We start from the raw sequence: 17,554 nt of genomic DNA on the forward strand, positions 1-17,554 counted from the left end.
TTGTTTAAGAAGAACATTGACCGATGAAAAAAGGCATCGACATACACACATTTTGGACAGTTCGCCAGCTCTGATAGCTTGCAATTATTTTGCACGAATCTTTTAAGTTAAGAAATGAAAGAACGAGCTCTACTCAATCAAAGAAGAGATTTTCTGAAAGTACTTTCGTTGAAACTTGAAATTTTAAATTCTATCCTGGTATATTTGGTGAACATTTTCGAAGTCAATTTTTCACTTTCCTATTTGCTTTACGGATAACACGCCTCGAGTCTGCATGAACACAACCGGTGAATTAAGTTTGCGTTGTGTTGACACCAACATACCTTTCCTCTCAACCTAATGAGGAGATGTCGTGTTTTTATTTTGAAATGTAGCAACATTTGGAAATTAAGGAAGGGAAACAGAATCAATAGCTTAATACAGAGTGCTGTAAACGGCAAGATTGGACTTAATGACATCAAACCTAACTGACTATTATTAAAAGTGAGGCAGTGGAAAGGGACCTTGAAAGTGACACCAAAAAACGATGTGATGACGAGGGGATGTTGGTGATTCGAAGACTATTTACAGTTCAAATATTATCCCCTGAATGCGTGTACTGGGGTTACAGTCAGTACAATGACCAGTCGCAGGCACATTCTAATCAGGTCGGACAAACATCTAAAAAAATTATATATGATTCTTGTCTATATGATGCTGGATTTCTTGTTTATACCGATCATGGATTATGCCTGATGTTTGATCATTTATTTCATTTATATATTTATTTCATTTATATATTTATTTCTGGTATTTATACAGGGTGGCACATATCACCAATTTGGTGGTCTTCCATGAGACCCTGTTTAAACATGTCTTCCTTAGCTTGCATTTTATCAATTCATAAGGGATCAAATGAATTGATTTCTTCTCAACTAAAATGAGTTAAAGAGAAGGTTGAGTTCTGGGAAGAGGTGAAAAATAATTTGTGAGCATTACTCATTCTTATTATGCAAGTGTGGAAGAACATCACTTAAGACATGTTTCCTGAAAAGCATGGCTCTTCAAATGCCTTCATATTCTAAATATGCATGTAACATCGTAAAAATCCGGGGGGGGGGGGCCAGCTTTTTACGCCACGTGTTCGTGTAGTCTCATATACATCTTTCTGTGCAAGTGTTTGTAACATTACCAAGACTTGGCCAAATTTCTTATCATTTTGATGATTCCAGAACCTTGCAATACACACAAATTCTTATATGCTAGATGATCAACCATTTCTGGTCGGTTCCACACCGTTTCTTTCGCAATGCAATCGCATTACCAGAACTGAACTTCATCTTTAAACTCATCATTACAGGTCTCAATTTTAAGAGCACGAACCATAATTTATGATCCTGATTTGATTCGTGCAAACAGACGGAGAGCGATTTAAACGATTCTCTTTTTAAAAAAAAAAATCTTTGATTGATAGTATAATAAAAGGGACGGGTCAGAGAAGGAGAGGGATTGAAAGAAAAAAAGAATAACCGAAGCAGAAAGAGGAAAAAGGAAAAATGGAAAGAGGTGAAAAAGGGAAGGAAGGGAGAAAATAGAAGAAAAGTGAGAATGAAACAAGATGAAAGGAGATGAAATATGAAAGAGCTATAAAAGAAAAGAGAAACGATCAAGGAAGCGACTGAGTAGAATAAAGGAAGGGTGAATAAAATGAACAGCAAGAATTAAGACTTAGTCGATAATAGCGGCGAAATAAGAAGACAATTAATGATAAAGAACAACTAAGAATTGTGAACATACCTGGAGGAAATAATTCAAAGGAAAAGATAGATATAGATAGTGATAACAGGTAACAATTATATGCAATAAACAGCAGGAAGAAAAAATCAAGGTAACTTCAGACGTGCAGATAAAGCATTAAGTGAAATGATGCCTCATTTTCGTCATTAAAAAGAAAAATAGATCGCGTTATTTGCAAGTCAATATTGTTGCCCTTTTATCTCCTCGCAGATTATAAATTGAAAGAAAAGGAGAAAAGGGAAAATAAAGAAAATAAAAAGAAAGGAAGATGATGGGGTGGTATTCTTGGTCATGCTTGTCGATGATTTACGAGTACATAATATTCCACTGAGTGGGAAAAAGCCCCGGAGCACGGTCGTGTTAAAACGGGTTTTCGCTGCTACCCTCCCCCATCCACCCCTCAACCCCGCGGGCTACGAAAGATTATCGATAATTGAAGCCTAGCCAAAATGTTTTCCACCGTTTAACGGAAGAGAAAGCTCAACCCAGCACGGCTCTTGCATCCCTCCATGTTTTTCATGGTGATTATTATCATCATCATCGAGATGCGGGCAAGGCCTTTTTTTTTCTTTGGTTCTCATCAACATGATCAAGGGTGTTTGTGGTTGGGTGACGTGAAGAAAGACATTTCAATCTGTCAATTTAAGAAAGAAGTAGGAGAAAAATCAGCCTTGAATTACTTTAAACTTTTTCTTTATACAATTTAGTGACAATCGAACAGTTGAGTTTGTTATCAAGCAATGTAAGGTTCGGAAAGGCGATTCCTTGCCAGGCAAAAATAATGATTAAATTATGCTGTGAATAGAACTTTGATTGATTTTGAATTCACTTGACTTTGCATCATTTTATGGAGCATTGTAAGAGATTGGTCTGAAATAGTTTGAATTTTGAGATCATTTGAGAGAGAGAGAGAGAGAGACAGACGTAGAGAGAGAGAGAGAGAGAAAGAGAGAAAGATAGAAAGAGGCGGGGGAGAGAGATGTATAAATATATATCTAAAGAGAGAGAGAGAGAGAGAGAGAGAGAGAGAGAGAGAGAGGCGGGGGAGAGAGATGTATAAATATATATCTAAAGAGAGAGAGAGAAAGAGAGAGAGAGAGAGAGAGGCGGGGGAGACAGATGTATAAATATATATCTAAAGAGAGAGAGAGAGAGAGAGAGAGGGTCTTAGCAAAATGTCGGGTAAAAGCAGTGAGACACTGGAGATGTTGAAGGGGATAAGAAATAAAGAAATTTAATATATATATCTGTAAAACAAAACCAAAAAAAAAAAAAAAATGTAAATAAACAACTTGACCGTAAAAATCACCAATGAGAAAATGACAAAGAAGGCATCTTGAAGATGAAATTAAAGAAAATATCACCTGAAAGTAAAGAGAGAGTTCTCATCAACATGATCAAGGGTGTTTGTGGTTGGGTGACGTGAAGAAAGACATTTCAATCTGTCAATTTAAAAAAGAAGTAGGAGAAAAATCAGCCTTGAATTACTTTAAACTTTTTCTTTATACAATTTAGTGACAATCGAACAGTTGAGTTTGTTATCAAGCAATGTAAGGTTCGGAAAGGCGATTCCTTGCCAGGCAAAAATAATGATTAAATTATGCTGTGAATAGATCTTTGATTGATTTTGAATTCACTTGACTTTGCATCATTTTATGGAGCATTGTAAGAGATTGGTCTGAAATAGTTTGAATTTTGAGATCATTACTCCTTTATTGCTTGTTTCGCTTTTGTATTTGTTTAAGTCTACTGGATAGATACAGATTGAGATGTTGAAACTAGCTAAACCCATACAAAAGTGTGTGTGAGAGAGAGAGAGAGAGAGAGAGAGAGAGAGAGAGAGAGAGGCGGGCGGGGGGGGGGGGAGAGATGTATAAATATATATCTAAAGAGAGAGAGAGAGAGAGAGAGAGAGAGAGAGAGAGAGAGAGAGGGTCTTAGCAAAATGTCGGGTAAAAGCAGTGAGACACTAAAGATGTTGAAGGGGGAAAAGAAATAAAGAAATTTAATATATATCTTTAAAACAAAAAAAAAAAAAAAAAAAATGTTAATAAACAACAATGCAAAAGCATTGACTTGACCGATTAAGTATGTGAAAAAGAAATCACCAATGAGAAAATGACGAAGAAGGCATCTTGAAGATGAAATTAAAGAAGAAAATATCACCTGAAAGTAAAGAGAGAGAGAGAGAGTAGAAGAGAAAGATAAAGACCATGTTACACGGTAAGGAAAACGTATACACATGCGCAAAGGGTTCCAACAGTGATTTCACATCTACGGACGAAGTGACCCATCCTTGTGTTCACATTCTCATTGGTTATTTGTGTCTAACTTACGTAATATATGAGAAATTTAAGAGTGTAGTGCGTTCTTAACGTGCATAGGTGGTGACTCTCTCCTATATACACAAGTTGTGGGGCCCATTTGACGTCCTATCGGAGGGATGAGTTGTTTTCAGCAATGACTCCGCGTACGTCTAGGGACCAGTGATGATGTACATTCATGCAACAAAGGCTTCTTTTTTATCTGCCTTGGAAGGATTCGAACCCATGATGTTATGGTTTGACTGTAAAGCAAACTCGCCTCCTGAACATTTGATATCATACTTCTAAAAAATAATCATCCACCGTAGAATTTATTGGCACTGGACGACAACGTTTGAATCAGTGTAAACTCTTATTTCTCGAAAATATTGTTTTAATCTGCATAAAAAGTACTTTCAAATCCCGCCTTTATTATGGGAAGTATACGTTCATACATTCAAGTTAAGATTTATGTTTTAGGAATGCATGGTGTACATTAATATGCCCTTACGGTAATTCAAGCGTAGAAACTATCTAGGTCTTTGTTATCGGGCATTTCTTAGGGAATGAAATGACTGCGCAAGACTTGGTAAGAGTCGTGACAGTATATATCTTCACCGGCGATGGTAAAAGAGGTAAATTGATATTTCAATAAACGAGCAACAGTTATGATTACATTTATGATTGAGTCTGGCGATATTGGAAGGGGAAAAAAAGCTGGTGGGTATAATTTGGTTAGGGGCTCTCCTTTCCCACCATACCAAATGATTCCCTTCCTACCGAAGGATACTGTATCACGGTATATAGCTTTAGGGCACCAGCGTCTCCGATCACCACAGATTTTGTAACCCAAAGGTAGCGACCAATTCGTTAGGAAAGTTTGCAAATAAAAATCGAGAGCACGGCGCGAGGGAAGTAAGAAGATGATGAGGGACGTCAGTTTTTCTCATATCGTGATTATGGCAATGCGAGGCGTCATCCCAGCCCCGCCAAGCTTCGACAGGGTACGTAGTGGCGTTGTATATGGATATGAAACAGTTGCAGTGTCGCAGTGGCAGCGTCTTGGGAAGCTGCGCGCGCGATGGGAAAGGACGCGCCGGTGAGTTGCAGACGACACTGGCAGGGCCGAATGAGACTCTTCAATTCGCACCATAATTTCATTTTCATTTCATCAGAGATCGTAATGATATTTGTGGGGTTGGGATTCTCATCAGGTTTGGTTGGTGGTTTGACCGTTATTGAGCCGTTTTATTTCCCGGTTTGATCATTGTAACCATTCGCCTCTCCCACAGACTCTAATGAAATAAGTATCTCTTACCTGCCAAAACCTTCGGAAAAATAGCAAATTAAACAGCCCAAGAAAAGATGGAGCGAAAAGATTCTTTGTCGCTGAAGTTTGAAGAAAAACAGTGAAACCCTTGCTTCTCAGGATACGAATTCTGCGCCTAAAACATTTCACAAATCTTGTATTGAGGCACTATAACTTTCTAATAAGTATTGTCTATAATGTTGATAAAAATTGGAACAAAGGTTATGTCATCAAAAGGTGAATATTTCGCAATTCGAAAAACAGTGAAACCCTTGCTTTTCAGGATATGAATTCTGCGCCTAAAACATTCCACAAATCTTGTACCGAGGTTCTGTACCTTTCTGATAAATACTGTCTATAATGTTGATAAAACTTGGAATAGAATGTTGATAAAACTTGGAACGTAGGAATATGTCACCACAGGAGAATATTTCACAATCTTTTCTTTACGTAAAATAAAGACGATCGCAACTTTTTTTCGAAAATCAACTCAAGGGCAATTTCAATAGAGTGGTGAAGTTTGACGTCATCAAAAATCTATTTTTAGAATTTCTCAATTTTGTCTTCATTTTCCGAAAGATTATAAAAAATAAAGACCAAATGTCGAAAACCAATTGAATATATTAAGTATTGATTGAGATATGATCATCTGAATAAACATATTTCCTATAGGAACTCAGTGTTATATTATGATCTGGCTCCTAACCATTAGGAGCCAGAGCATATAAAAAAAAATGATGACGTCACAGCTTCGGTACTATATACCTTATTGTTGACCCGTAGAAATCACCTCCGGATTACGTAATATGTCATTATCATTGTCATATATGCACATTGCAATAGTTGATTTTAAATTAATAATGTTTGATGGAAAGAATAAGAAAAATCAGATTCCAATGATAATGCCACATTATGATGCCCTTACATGACTGAAAAGAAAAAGTCCGATAAAAGCCGTGACGGCGATTTCAAGTTGTTGATAATTTTATCGTTTTTATGATCATCGTCAGGAAACAAAATCAGAATATCTCGCCCCTTATTAATGAAGAAAAGAAGAACCTATTAAAGGAGAAGAAGGAAAAAACACAGAAAAGAAACATAGTTTTAAAGATATTTTCCACAATTCAAAGTTGTTTTGATCATTAACCCTGTATTCTGATCAAACCTCGATTTAAAGAAAAAAAAGGTTAATGATTGTTAAAATGCGAATTAATTACGCCCACCTTATGGTAATAACAATAGTATGGCTTTGATGAAAATGTCACTGAGTTTTAATCAGTCTCTTCTAATTATACCTCGACTATTTATGCAAATATTATTGGCACGACACCCCAACTCAATTGCTAATAATTATGTATATATCCATTTTAATGGTTCTAAAAGATTGTAATGTTTCCTTTAGAATTATAAATAGACGAAATGTGTTCACTTTATATATTCAAAATAGAATGTCAAATTTCGTAGAAATGTTTTTCCCTCCGCGTGACTGTATCTAATTGCAATGAAAACAAGTTAGGCATGATTTCAAAATAAATTGTAGATGCGGACATGATGACACTGCAATATGAATATCAAGCATTTTGAATGCCGGCAGCCATCGAAGTCTTTACTCTTTCTCCCTCATGTCCAAGATTTCAATTTGGTGAGACGGAGACGAATTCAAATTAATTCGATATTACATTTCCCAACCAGGGATCTTATTTCCTTTCTAGCCTCCTTTTCTTGGTAGAAAACAATCGTGTCCTCATTTTAACCCGGTGTGTCTTGAAAATAGACTCAAGCTTCTTCCCAAGAACGGAGAAGGATCGCTCTCCTTCCAAATGCTCTCTTCAACGGTGCGGTATAGGGGTGAAATGTGTTTACAGGTATGAGTTGAAGGCGCTTCCTACGAAGATAAATTGTGTTGACGCGTACAATTAAAGAACGTGCGCTTGTAAATATCAGACTGATAAAGGGTCGAGTTAGTAAGAGTATGGGTGCGATGAAAGAGACTGAGTGGTGTTGGGTGATGGTTGATAGATTGTTGGCCGTGCCCAAGCACCGTAGAGATTATCGCTTATAAAATTCAGTTCATAGGACGCTCTGAAAGTAATCAAATTCTTATTCTCTGGCGGGATCGCAAACTGAAAGTATCAATAAGTTCCAGTCATTCTAAAAAGATATATGTGAGCTGTCTTTATTGTCAGAATCTTGGATGATTTATTTAAATTGTACCTCGGAAGATAATCAAGTATAGAAATGAATGTGATGAACCTAAGCGTAGGGGCAAAATATCGCTAGGGGCCTGTCGTTTTTTTGTGTGTGCCTCATATCAACTTACATACCCAACAGTTTATTGAGCGAGCACACTTTTTGTCACTTTTGTTTGATGTTATGAGCTGGTGGTCATGATTTGTAGCCATTAATCTCTTTGGAGCCAGAAAAACGTTAACTCATATATTAGTTTAACGGTCTTATGCATTTCTTATTGAAAATTGTTAGGCAAGACCAGTACGGAACATCATTAAGGAACTCTCTCTCTCTCTCTCTCTCTCTCTCTCTCTCTCTCTCTCTGCACGCCCGAATATGGAGTGCGGTTGCCTAAATACGGGAAGTTTTTTACAATTGTAAGGCCCGGGAGCGACTTTGCGTTTTACACCCTGGCCTGGACATTTTCCTGGTAAATAGCAATGAAACTGCTTGAATGAGTCTAGTCTACGCTCCTCGATCGGGCGCGCCAGTTCCAAATCGAATCGTACATGCACAGACGTACGTCGATGCAGCATTTATACACACCGTACGCAGCTGCAATACTGAAGATTAAGGGAGAAGATATAGGATTTCAAGTTCAGAACAACAAGTTAAGAAGCTTGCTGCACGATGGAATTCAGAGAGGGGGGGGGGGGGGGTCTTAGAAACAAATATGAAGAGAGAGAGAGAGGCCTTAGAAACAAATATGAAGAGGGGGTTAATGAGAGAGAAAGAAAGAGGGGTCTGAGAAATACATACGAGAGAGAGAGTGGGTCGAGAGAGAGAGGTCTTAGAAAACAAATATGAATAGAGATGGGGGGGGGGGGGCGGGGGAGAAATGGGTCTTAGAAAACAAATAGGAAGAGAGATGAGGGGGGGGGGGAGGTCTTAGAAAACAAATATGAAGGGAGAGGGGTCAAGAGAATTCGAGAAATTAGGTCTTAGAAACAAATGACATGAATTTTAAAAATGAAAGACGTGATCCCACAATAATAGAAAATGGTACGAGTGCAATATTTAAATCACAGTTTATGTATTACATTACCATTACACATATTATGTCGAGTGTATCTGTGTATGTGTCGATATGTGTACACGTGTGTTAGGGGGGGGGGGGGTCCGAATCAGCAAATGGTTTGAAAGTAGGCTACACGTCAAAAATTGAAACCCTGAAGAAGGCGGAATTAAACCACAAAAAACCATAATATTATTTGGTTTCTCTCTTTCCTTACCGTTGATTAATTCCTTCTCTAATTTCTCTCTTTCTTTCAAGTTAGTTTTTGTTTTCTCTCTCTGCTTATGACATTCTTTGTTTCCTCTCTGTTCTTTAATTATTTATTGTTTTTCTCTATTTCCTTCTGTTGTTATTCGTTGTTTTTCTCTCACTCGTACGTCTCGATACAAAAGTACATGTACCGCGTACCGCGACACTGGACATATAGGACGTACGTTGAGCATTGCAGAAGAGCTACGTGCGCGCGCAATATCTTGTCATGGATAGACTTTTCCCAGTCGGTTCCTTGAAATTTATTGGGAAAAGGTCCAGGCCAGGGTGTAAAACGCAAAGTCGCGGCCCGGGAGGGGGCTGATAACCCCCTCCAGGCCTCGTATATCTCTGCTGATAATTTAGACCATCTTTACCGGACATCGCGGGATAACTATGAGGATTTCTAATTAAGCTCAAAATTCCCAAACAGAACGATTGAATTAACAAAAACTATCATCGTCGACATCGACAAAATAATGTTCGATGACGACGACGACATTCTTTTTTTAACTTTAGAATTCACAAAGAGTACAATGGGATGTAGACTATCATTATCGACATTGCTTATAGTGCCCTCCTCATTCAGAATAGTTAAATGCGAAAAGAAAAGTTTTTTTTAAACTAAGACATGAAAAATTGAAGTTTTATTTAATAATAATAATAATAATAATACCAACCATACGTTTCCTAGCGCTTTATATTTTCATTATCATTGCCCCCGGCCTGGCGCCATTTTATCAAGCGAACACATGCCAATCCAACTAGTAAAAAACGTTCGCTTCCTACCGGGTAACCATTTAACACCCGGGTGGAGAATGGCAAATGTAGATTACTGCTTGCCACAAGACATTAGTGCTGCGGCGGGACTCGAACCGCGAGCCATACGATCCACAGTCCGGTGACGTATCCACTAGAACACGAAACCTCTTCAATTATTTAGAAAATTGAAGAAAAAAATTCCGCAGGGTTCAATGCTCTTTAATACAAAATTCATTAAAAATGGAAAAGCTCGTTAAGTTGAGGTGAATAAGAAGGAGAAAATGGGTACAATCAATCATAACTTGTCAACTTAAGCCATAAAACATCACAATTTCCAATCCTAGCCGACTACTATGCTTACTAGCGCATTTATAAGCAACAGATTCCGTCCGTATGACATTAAATTAGGAGCTCATGGGAGAAAAACGAATGCGAGAGCAAGTTAAAGAGGTGCATAGAATTTGTAGTTTTCGGAAGGGAGTTTCTTTAATTTTTTTCGCAATGAAATTTTATTCATTCGCCCATGGGGTGTAATTTTCCGGATTCACCCTTCCCGATTAGAAGACATAGATTAATAAGAGTAGGACTATACATGCACCATCTGGTCTCCGAGAAACTGCTTATGATTAACGTTTTGAAACAGAAATGGGGGAAGAGACAAATCTTTGAAGAAATGGCCAATCTAAATTCATAAAATTATCGAAAGGCCAATATAACCTAGTTAGATTAATCACATGTCACTCTGAAACCTAGATTCCGCTTCGGGCAATAATTTCTCTCAAAGTAAGTTTCCATTAAAATAAAATAATTAATTCAGTTAAATGTAATCATTAAGATAATATCAATGCCTTGAATTTCGTTGTTATGCCTCACAATGATTTCAAGCAATGCCTTAGCTGCTGCACCCATGGCTCCAAAGCCAAACTCACCTTTCTTCGTTTGACCAAGGAAAATAACTTTAACTTAAATCCTTACCTTAAAGGTACCACGACCCATTTGCAGCCTACATCAAATTCTGTAGAACGTTGCTTGAATTATGAATATGTCACGTATATCCTGTGAATTTAAACGTTAGCAACTTCCTATCATTTAACTTTCGTAAGAAAACACATTTACTTTCTAGACTTTACTATCAGACACTATTGAGTGACTGACTTACTTCTTTTTTTTCTTTGGTAATAACATACATAAAATGAGCTGTAAGGGTTACATGAGCATTTGTCTACATCAATAACCCACTTCTTCTGATGGCCGAAATTAAACTGATTGAATCTTTGCGCAGCACAAAACGTACGCCCATTCGGTAGAATGGTCTGCAAATCAGACTATTCCTAAAATGATTGCAATCACTAAAGTCGATTTGCAAACTAATGCTCGCTATTTTCCCATTAAAACACATTTTCAAGCCCTCTCGTTTTGAGGGAAGTTCTGAAATAGTATTGTCTTTCAAATGCCTTTGTAAGTTAACCTTTTCATTTGTTTGGCCTGCAAATGGGACATAGTTGCCTACCTTTAAACTTGCGCCAATAAAGGCGTTTAAGAGAGAGCATGGGGTGAAAAAAAACGGTACACAGCCCTCTTTGTGCATTATTATGACCTAACCCATCTAACCTCTTCATGTTCGACAGTTAAACATTGCATTTTAAGTATTCCGAAAATACTTGCTCTCCTCCGTATGCGTCGTTGAGTGGAGGACTTTAATAAACTTCGGAAGCATTGTGAAGAGGGGTTCGAACATGATCGGGTCCATGATGGCACACCTCTTACCCAGTCCTGTTTGGTCAGGGGGTTATGGTTTCACCCTGCAAATAGACCAAAGCCACTCCAATCTTAACATCGTGTAAAGAGCAGTGGCTGCCATCTTGAGTACGGTGAGCTGAGACAGGAGGAGGGTCGGATAGAAGGATGGTATAATAAGGCAGTACAAGGGGGCGGAGATAGATAGATAGTTACATGTGTAGATGGTTAGTTAGTTAAAGAGAGAGAGAGAGAGAGAGAGAGAGCGAGAGAGGTAGAGAGAGAGAGAGAGAGAGAGAGAGAGAGGGGAGAGAGAGAGAGAGAGAGAGAGAGAGAGAGAGAGAATGAGAGGGGGTCAGGAAGGAACAGATATACGCCCCCTGTACCAACCCTCGGCGAAATAGTGCCCCAATGCCCATGGATAGAGATGTAACGGTGGAATTATTGAAACCATTGAGAGATGACTAAACTGTCATGTGAGAATTAAAAAAACAATATGGAAATCTATTTTTTATTTTTTGATTGAACGTATATAGAGTATTGTTCGAAATTAGAAATTCGTGTATACGATTTACAAATATGGATTCCAAAAATTATCCCGAATTTGGGAAAAACCATTTTTTTCTAAACATGACATTGATATTAAAGAATAAATTATAATAATAATGGTGTTGGGTCGGGGCAATTAGCTCACATTATCCCTACCCACAACTTATAATTAACTTAATACAATAACAAATCAAGACGATTTGTTACTTTTGATTCGATCATTCGTGGTTTATTGCTATCAACTCGATCAACCCCTGATGGTGATGGTGAAGCACAATGATGTTGCAATGTCCTTACATCGATTTTAAATTAATGATGTTTGAGATGATTAGAAAATCAGATTCCAATGATGACACATAATTAGGATGAATACTGAAAAGAAATGTCCAATAAGAGTCGTGATGGCGAGTTCAAGTTAAGCTATTCCGAATCGTATAATATGCATATTATTATTCGTAACAATGGTAATATAGAATAATTTTCCCCTATATTCTAATACAATGTTTTTCTTATAGTCATGTTACATGCAAGGCAACTTGTTACAAATCGTTTTATTTTTCACCCCGATCATACCGATTTTGGGATGGAAAATAATAAACAAAGAATATACAGAACGTAAATATGTAAGAGCCTACTTTATCAAGAATCTAGACTTTTTATGCTCTAATATCCTTTCTTCATCCATACAGCTTGCTTTACTTGATGGGGAGAAGCAGTTTCACTGACACCAGTCTACAGAGTCAAGAGATTGGGATAAAATACCAATTAGTAATCGAGAAACTGCCGGAAGACCTGACAGTCAGAGACTATGACATGCATAAATTTACAAGAAAACATATAGAAATATTTAAATTTGAAATGGAAAGATAATTGCTATTATTTTGGTCATGTGTAGTGCAATGTTTGATCCTTTGAAATCCAAGTCAAATTGGAGGAATTACACATGTCATGTGATGTAGATAAAATAAGGGAAAAGGAGGAGACACATCCGAAACGAATTTAATGTGACCTTTTTATTTCATTTTCTTGAGAGTCGTCAAATCATCGTTTGCTAGATTTGAAACGTTTCTGCATACAAATTGGTGATTATTACGGGTTCTGTCCGGGTATAATGGAGGAAACTAGGTACAAACTAAAGAAGGTAATTTTGGCTGACTTTCTATATACCTTTCCAGCTCTCTTTGAAACAGGATATATGCCCTTTGTATGTCACGAGACATAAATCGTAGGCGGAGATGAGACAAATTGGAAATAAAATGTGTTGGACTACCCAAGATAATGAAAGTGACACGGACATGTAACTGCACTCCTAAGAAGTCCACAAGTGCTGCCATTATAGGTCACTCTGCCTCCAGAACGCTTGCATTTCAAACCAAATTGTCTCTTGATTACACCCATACATAAACAGAATCAAAACCCCGTTGCCCTACTCCATACGTCAAATTCGTTTCTGAGTGTTTTAGATTATGTAATTTTGCGCCCAATTCCAGCCTACATGCGCGTCATTTGGAGTGGGAAGAAAATACAGAAAGTTCACGAGACACAGGGAATACTTTACGTGTGTTTTATTTTCTTAGATATACCTTGTTTCATCCAACAACTGTAGATAGAGCAATGATATGCGAAGCTTACAAATCTTGATCAAATACCGTAGTAATTGAAAAGATTCAAATACATAGTATGAATAATATGTAAACGACTTTAATACATTAATGTTTTGCAATGGAATATGTAAACCGGGAAAACCCCATTTTTCTATATGCCCCTATTATTTTAAGTTCTAAGCTGTTTTGACCTTTTCCAAAGCTTATCATAATAATTTAAAATTTGTCTGAGAGTAATTGCTTTTCATGAGAGGGATATAATTTTTAGGTTATGTGCAGTCTTTGGAATCATTAAAGGCGTCAAAAACATATTGTTCATACCCCCCCCCTATTTTTCGGATACACCCCCATGAGGGTACACCACGACCCCTAAAATATTCACTCTGGAAAGCTTCCATTTTTGAGAAATCACGAAATGATGTTCAGTTTTGATTTTAAAGGATTTGCCGCCGATCAATAAAATATTGTGTTGTGTTGATTCTATCAACCGTGAATATTTTACAGATAAGTTTGTTTCCGGGCAAATCATGATAAAAGGGATTCCAATGATATGGATAAATCGTCCCTAGTCAACTAGATATACAGAGAGGAACACATTTTTATTAATTTTAAACCACACTCGTGACAAACAATGTAGATCGAGGCTTAGATTCCTGTGTATCAGGAATCTTTCTTTCGCTCTGTATTATACGACTAAAAGCTATTCTGACTCAAACTAGCATGAACACTAAATAATTAACTTGGATAAATAGCTATCGACAAATGGCATTAAAATGCGCAAAATAGATCCTCAAGATGGGATGTGAATATACATCTAAATCTGAGTTATTACCTTAAAGCTGCTTCATTTTGACAAAATTTGAGGGAATGATGAGAGTTATAGGAGTACAAAAAAAAGGGTAACTGGAAAACGACGGGAGAGATAGATAGAGAGAGAGAGAGAGAGAGAGAGAGAGAGAGAGAGGGGAGGGGGAAGGGGGGGGGGGAGTAAAGATTTGTTGAGAACGAATAATATACAGGGCAAGTGACATATGTGTATAAGCACACTTTACCTGGGGGGGGGGGGGGGGAGGCTAAATATCATCTTTCCAGGTTTAATATTTTGCGAGTAATCAGCAAACAGAGTATTGGACATTCTATCATAATCAATTTGTTATCAGAAGATACTAGATGAGAAAATTATAAATAGGCCCCTGCCGCCCGAATGAGATATTACGGCGAACGAATTTCAAATTCTCGCGGGGGAGGGGGGGGGGGGTGGTCAGCTCCCGCAACCCCTCTCCCACCCTCCTCGAATATCCATAGCGAGAGACGTAAGAGATGGGGACTAAAGAAGATAAATTAATGCATTAAGCTTGGAGAGATAGGTAAGGAGAAATAGTGAAATTAATTATTTATTTATTGGATACGGTAGACCCCGATCTACTTTTATCAAGTCGTCATAAAACCTTCACCTTCAACAGAAAAGTTGATACATAAACTAAATAAAAGCAAAAAGGTTTCTGACGATCATCAGGTATAAATGCATAAGTAAATTTACAAGTACGTTAATACAATATTCGTTCACAATCAATATTAAACAAGATAATGCTGCAAGCGATCATCTTATGATAATGCACGTAATGTGTAAAAGCTAGGAACACATTTGCATTGTCCAACCAGTCTTGCTGGCTTACATCATGGACTAATTGCATATCAAATCGTCCTGGTTTTGAAATAATAAACCTTTAACATGTCAATATTACTCGTAACACTAATGTTGAACAAAAATGTATATACATGTTATGCTATATTGTGTATCACAAGGGAAAAAAGCCACACTAAAAAATATGTCACGACCCCCCCCCCCCCCCCTGCCCCTGCCCTCACTTCCCTCCCCTCCCCCTTCTTACACGCTTCCAACACACCATGCCCCTATTCTAAGTTTGACATTTCTCAAAATACTCTAAAGACAAAAGAGACGAGCTGTGATGGATGACTGTACGTCGTGTTGAGCATCAATTTAATAGGCTTTATCATTTATTAAGCGAGGTGATTAATACTTTATCGCAACCCGATAGCCTAACCTCGCCACATCGTCGGGGAGGCAAGCAACTGAGCTGCCGGTTCGATAGAAGGGGCAAGTAGGGCCTCAGCTGTGTGCTCGTGGGGCGAGACGTATACCGGCTTAAGCCCTTAGCTGATATAGACTACTTTTGACGCATGCTTTCCCGTTATAGATCTAACTATACAAAGACACGTAGAATCTAATTTCCGACACATCGCTCTCTTTCATTGGTTTGATTTCAATGTCCTTATATAACAGCAAGATCTTTGTTTAATCTGTATTTTCTATTCATCTTGTACCAACTTAATACCAAGAGCTTTATTCTTCTTTGTATTACCTACATTGAGAGCATAATATGGTCAGAGTATCAAAACTATTAGAGTATGGATGTAATTGACATGTTATTGCAATATTATATTTCATGAAGAGATGATAATATACTAGACTCTTTTTGGTTTCTCTTTGTCCATCCCCTCTGTATCTTCATGGTTATCTCACTCTCCGATCTCGCTATTATTATTACTTTTTATAATAGGTGTGCCCGTGCATGGAAGACTATCAGCAACAACGTACTGTTGCAGTTGAATATGAGTAACCAGCCGTATTATAAATAATGTCTCCTTTCAAACTGTCTTGTATTGGATTTCGTTTATTCATTTTGTGTAAATTGTAGATTTTGTATTTGCATTTTTTATACGGAAAAACAAGCAAACAAAGAAACAAGCTGTCCACAACAAAAATTCAACCCTCTCTGTCTTTCTTAATTTGTCCGTCTTTCTTCATCTCTCGATATGTCTGCCCATCTCTCTCTCTCTCTCTCTGTTTTTCCATATCATCGTTCCTGAATTTAATATGATTTAGTTTGTAATTTAAAAAATCTTGATACATGTTGTATGGGCAAGCTAACGAGTAATAATTTTTCACTGAAGTTTCTTAAAATATTTATTCTGTTTTTGTAATCTGTTTTATTTACCACCCCAAATACCAAAAGATGGTCATAGTGTCAGATGTAATTTTGAACAATATTGATGATGTTGATACTACTACTACTACTACTACTACTACTACTACTACTACTACTACTATTATTATTATTATTACTACTATATACTACTACTACTACTACTACTACTACTACTACTACTACTACTACTACTACTACTATTATTATTATTATACTACTACTACTACTACTACTACTACTACTACTTCTACTACTACTATAGTACCACTACTACTATTACTACTACTTTATTAGTTCTACTAAACTACTACTACCACCACTTCTACTACTACTACTACTACTACTACTACTACTACTACTACTACTACTTCTTATAATAATAAAAACTACTATAAAAGAGCCTTTACGATAGAAGTGAATACTGCAAGTGCTTTATGATTTGTAACCCCTCATTATAGCTGACCAAAAGCGCTTAAGCATTTTTTATTACACTTGGGTGGTAAATATAGATTATTTCATTGTTAAAGAATGTGAGTGCCATGCAGGGATATCTCCGCAACAACTTGAGATAATGATAACAATTTCAAGTATAAAATTCCCTGATGGTTTTGGCAAAGTGCTATCTTTTGTGGCGCCAAGAATATAAGCCTTAAAGATTCTTTCAGAATGCTTTTTTCTCCATCCTCTGTTTCATATTGGATTTACCATTACAATAAATGCAATTAATCATTGATCATAGGGCTGCATTTCACAGCGCAGTAAAGTAATATTTATTGTATTTGTGACAAAAAAAGAAATAACAAAAATCAATTTGTCTACACTGTTTCGAAATGGATTGATTTTTCATGCCTATACTCTACACGCAACAAAAATATGCTTTTAAATTTGTGGGATAGAAGTAGTGACGCAAATGACGACGTCATCTTTATATAAGCAATATCTTGAGAAAAATGGAAGGCAATAATCTTAGTAGGAAGTCTCTTAAATACATTTTATTTCTCTTGCTAAGC

The sequence above is a fragment of the Strongylocentrotus purpuratus genome, unplaced genomic scaffold, assembly GCF_000002235.5.
Source record: "Strongylocentrotus purpuratus isolate Spur 01 unplaced genomic scaffold, Spur_5.0 spur5_scaffold_4, whole genome shotgun sequence".
NCBI lineage: Eukaryota > Metazoa > Echinodermata > Echinoidea > Camarodonta > Strongylocentrotidae > Strongylocentrotus > Strongylocentrotus purpuratus.